General features: G+C 40.9%; 1 non-coding gene across 1 annotated transcript; it reads right to left on the bottom strand.

Moving 5' to 3' along the window:
* Positions 1-3,213: 3,213 nt before the first annotated feature.
* trnae-cuc (transfer RNA glutamic acid (anticodon CUC)) lies at positions 3,214-3,285 on the bottom strand. Its single transcript has one exon. It is a non-coding gene; the product is annotated as a tRNA-Glu (tRNA).
* Positions 3,286-5,000: the final 1,715 nt, after the last annotated feature.

Below are 5,000 nucleotides of genomic sequence, written 5' to 3' on the forward strand. Positions count from 1 at the left end.
AAGTCAAACTCCACGTCCTCTGTGTCATTTTATAATACTGCCTCTGCATTCAACAATTTAAAACCACCACAGGAAAGTTTTTTGTTTTAAAAATTTCCATATTTACAATCAGAGTGCAACTACGTCGAATAAATATTTGAATTATTTGAACAACTGGACTCTATCCCAGCATCTTAAATGGCTCGTGAATGCTTTATTTTTATTCTACAAAGGTTCAGAAAATTCTGAGAGGACTACACGCACTGACGCGATACAAACCAAAAAACAAACAAACAAACAAACAAACAAAACAACCAAACAACAAAAAACGGCCATCTATCCTTCTAATTAAGAGAGCAAGGTGACGAGGAAAGAGCAGAGAGAGGAGAACTGGGTCGGTGTGGAAGTGCCATTTGAACTTTTTGTTTTGATTGCAATGGCCATTTGATGCCAGAGTGTACTTGAGATTATCTCAGATGAGTAGTCTAAGCTTTGCTACTGTGACGTTAGAGGCAAATTATTTTGAGGCATCTCCAAGGTTAAGCCGTCCGTCTACGCGCGTTCCAAACCTTCGATATCTCTCACAGAGATTTTCTGAGAGATCATTCTCAGCACAGCGATTGTGTGTGTGTGTGTGTGTGTGTGCGTGTGTGTGTGTGTGTGTGAATTTTCCATTATCAAAAAAACATGTGATTCACCCCCCCTTTATTTCCCTGTATCTCTCTTCCCTTATCCTGTTCTCGTCTACGTTTAGTTTCGTCTGTCGCTGTCAGAGAACGTCCATTTGATTGGTCCTGTGTTTTTTAACACGCACATTAACGCATACAGATTGACAAGCACATTCGAAAGACAACACTCTCAAGTGCAAAAATGCCCATTCCTTCATCTCTCTCTCTCTCTCTTTCTCTCTCTTTCTCCCTCTCTCTGTGCCTGCCTGTCTCTCTGCCTCTGGCCCGACTGTACTCTCTTTGCATATATTGCTTTGATCTGAGACAGTCCAAATACAGCATAATAATGCTGAAGTCGTCTGCCACTATTGGTATCATGCTGGTTTAAAGCCCTGATGAAGGGCGTGTCGTAAAAAAAAAAAAAAAAAAAAAGAAAAAGATGAGACCAGCTGGGCTTTACCTGTAGCTGGGGAAAAGGAAGAGGAGTTTGGCCGCTGTCTGACGACGGGTTCTGACTACGCTAACAGCGTACAGTAGAAAGAGAGGACATCTTGAAACCATTACGGTTCAAAGAGTCAAAAGTTTAAAGAGCACCCTTCTAGTCTTCTGGTCGTCCCATGCTATCCTTTCTCACTATCTGAGTCTCTTTCTTTCCTTTTGTCTCTCTCTTTCTCTCACTTTACTACAGTGAAGAAGATATAAAGATGACCTGTCAGAGATATTAAAGATGTCTGCAATGCTTGTGTTTGGATGAGGAGATGTTCATGTTTGCCATTGGTGAATCTGTTTTCTGTTTTTGTGGGGGGGGGGGGTTGTGGAAAGCAACGGCAGAGAAAGTGACAAAAACAATGAAGTTCACACACACACACACACACACACACGCATGCACGCGCGCGCACACACACACACACACAGAAAGACGGAGAAGAAAAAAGAGAGAGAGAGAGAGAGAGAGAGAGAGAGAGAGGGGACAGAGACAGAATGATAGAATGAGGAGAGTTAGGGTGTGGACAGGTTTCGGGGGCTGTGGAAGAGAGAGAGGGCGATGCTTCCCAGAGCACTGGGGTCCTGCCAACACAAACCCTGTTCTCCACAAGCCCCCTCTCCACCACGGGATGCCTGTCTGACCGGGGGAGGGACACGCCGGCGCCATGGCGATTCCTTAGACAGCTTATCTCCCTCCTCGCCCCCCCACCTCCCCACCCTCCCCCCCCACACACACACACCAGTGATAACGCTGTCAAAATAACAGCCAAGAAACATAGTGGAGAGGAACTGGTTAAAACCTGCGTTCAGCTATGGACCCTGTATCATCACCTTATAAAACTCTAAATCTGTTTTTTTTTTGTTTTTTGTTTGTTTTTCAGTTCCTCAAAATACACAGTTTTTTCTGTCTGTGTCTTCATGCTTTGCTGGAGCTGACCTGACCATGTATTCATCCATTTCTCAATAATTGTTTACATGGATATTTGCCCTTTTATAGAATGGAAGAAGGTATGGACTCTTCCATTTTTCTACAAACACTTCACCATGAACAAAATCTGGAACTCATATGTACACACGCAGACACAGAGAACATCTCCCTCTTTCTTTTGTCTGGTTCTTATTTCTTCATTGATAAGCACTGTCCAGTTAATTCTCATGCAAAAAGCATTGTTACAGATTAGCTGTTGTGAAGTTAAATTTTGAATCAAAAAAAAAATTGAAAGTTTTGTGGAGATATACTCTCTAATAATGTCCACTAAGTGGACATATGTTAATGTCTGGTCCATTGAGACAAAATTAGTTGACGGCTATAATTCTAAAACTAAACAAGGCTAAGTAGGGGTTGTCTTAGCATCAAATAGCATTAAAAAAACAACGATCTGACCCGTTTTATTGATCTGGCTAATATAAATAGCAAACAGAGCAAACAGAAATTAAAGCCGAACAGACATCATTAACTTGATCAGAGCACATTGCACATTGCACCCTAATTTAAAATATGACATTTTATTGTACCTTGCTTTTTTAAAACACAGATATCTATGTCTTTACGAACAGAATGCAATAACTAGACAGACAGTTTCGTGTATTCTGTTAAGCTTTAGGTTCCTGATTAGCGACATCAGGCCGCGATGTGTCGACTGCTGTTTGTTGAGGCGTCCTAGTGACTGGGCGACTTTCTTTTACCACAATGCCAAGGGCGACACCTGCTGGTTGTATAACATGTCAAAACACTTTCCCGAAATAAACAGTGCCATACCACATGCACAAAGAGATCAAGATGTTGCAGTGTCCACAGAGGATGAGTCATGTTCTTGGTTCTGACAACTAATATCTGCTGTCCTGTAATGCAGTGGATAGCCTGACTCATAGACAACTGCTCTGCATTTTTGGGTTGTTTTGAGGATCTTTAGTCTTTCAAAATTTAGATTTATCTTTGTTAAGTACGATGTTAATTTTTTGTGGCAATTTCATACACTCTCCCTAGGGTTACACTAGTTTTTGTCATAAGTTTTGTTTCGAACTGTTTTTCTGTTTCATGTACCTAGATGTACAAGGCCAGCAAATTGCGAAAAATGTATTCCCTGACCGGGAATCGAACCCGGGCCGCGGCGGTGAGAGCGCCGAATCCTAACCACTAGACCACCAGGGATACGTAACGAACACTAGATCACACCTATTCAAAACAACTACATGTTAACTCCAACTTCAGTTTGAAGATTGAAAACTCTTTTTGTATTAGGTGAATCTCTTTGGTCAGATCTAACCAAATCGTACAAGAGTAGTAGTCTACTGCGTTTGGGACACGCCAGCCCTCTTATTAGTACTCTACAATTATAACATCTCCTTTCCTCAGCGAAAGAACACGTTTGCTTCCTCAGATTGTCGTTTCGTTAAGGTGAACTGAATATTCTTGACAGTCCTAGATGAGTCCTGTTCACTCCGTTAACTTAAAACAAACAAAAAAACCCATATGTAAGAATCGGGTAAACGATGCTATGTTCATCCTAAACAGGTTGAACAGGCCTCTGTGAATATCAGAGTAACAGGACATTTAACTCTAGACTGAATTATGGAGTGAGTTGTTTACTCGAAAGAACACTTCAGGTTTATATGTTGTCTCAGGCATGTTAGTCTGCCTAAGATGCTAAAATAGAAACATCAGGACCCACTGAAACAAGTGTTCAGTTCGAAATTGTTTCTTTGTTCAGATACTTTTATGACTTCAGAGCAAATAACAGACTTTTCGAGCTAGTAGGTTATATTCCGAGCAGATGGAAATGTTTAGTGACCAAGGAATGTTCCAACTCATGGAGGTTTCGTCCAAGATTGAAGGATTCCGTCATCTTAGATCTTTGGAGTCAGTAAATTTGCAATACAACTAATATTACATATTGTCTGTTTATATTTCTGAAGCGTAACCACCTATTTTCATAAATGTATCACTGGGTATTCTTTTTTGTTTTGTTTTTTTTTTGCAGTGGTTCCTACTATACTTCTCCAGGTAATAATGTCAAAAACACATGAACACATCACAAACATGGGATTCAAATTAAACTGTTTAATTCAACATTAACCACTGTAACACAGATTAATAAATGTGACATGACAGTAGATCCACAGAACCTCACAAAGGTCTCTCCTTCACAAACCACTCATATTCCACTGGAACAATAGGGCAGCATTTAAGAAAAAGAAAGAAATAAAAAAAACAAAACATAAAGCTTCCTTTACGCCACAGCCACTTTTAATGATTAATTAAGAGCTCAGAAAACGTCGCTCCACTTTCGCAACCTCCTCGTGGATCTGAGACTCTTTCACCCCCAACAGGAATGAGAACACTCCCAGCAGCCACACGTACGTCCTGGGTAAGGTGGGTTCGACCTCGGGGTAGTGGCTTTTACAAAGACTGGTCAGGAGGGAGAGAGAGAGAGAGAGAGAGCACAGGCATCAGAAAGCTTTGTCTGGAGATATTTAATATGCTTTGATGCTACTACTATATAGTATTTACTCAGTTAATTCAGTTTTGCTAAGAATCAGCCCTATCTGATAGCCTTGAAAGTGAAGCCAAATACCTATTCGCAAGAGATCCAATAAGAACTGTTCTTTCAAATGTACTAAATTGTACTTGTTGTTCAACACCAAGAGGAACTGGTACAATATTATGTTTTCCTGACTGCCCTGGCCTTTTTTTTTCAGCTCAAAACGGGATTGGAATATTCCTCGACAATGGGGAAAACATGTCAGCACCTATCGTCGTTACATAATGCTGTCACGTAAGAAAACTGTGTCGCTGCCGTGTATTGCACGGCTGTGATAACGTCTGAATCGGACACAACCCCGGGTGAAAAGTTCTTGCTCAGACTT

Source organism: Chanos chanos, chromosome 4, assembly GCF_902362185.1.
Source record: "Chanos chanos chromosome 4, fChaCha1.1, whole genome shotgun sequence".
NCBI lineage: Eukaryota > Metazoa > Chordata > Actinopteri > Gonorynchiformes > Chanidae > Chanos > Chanos chanos.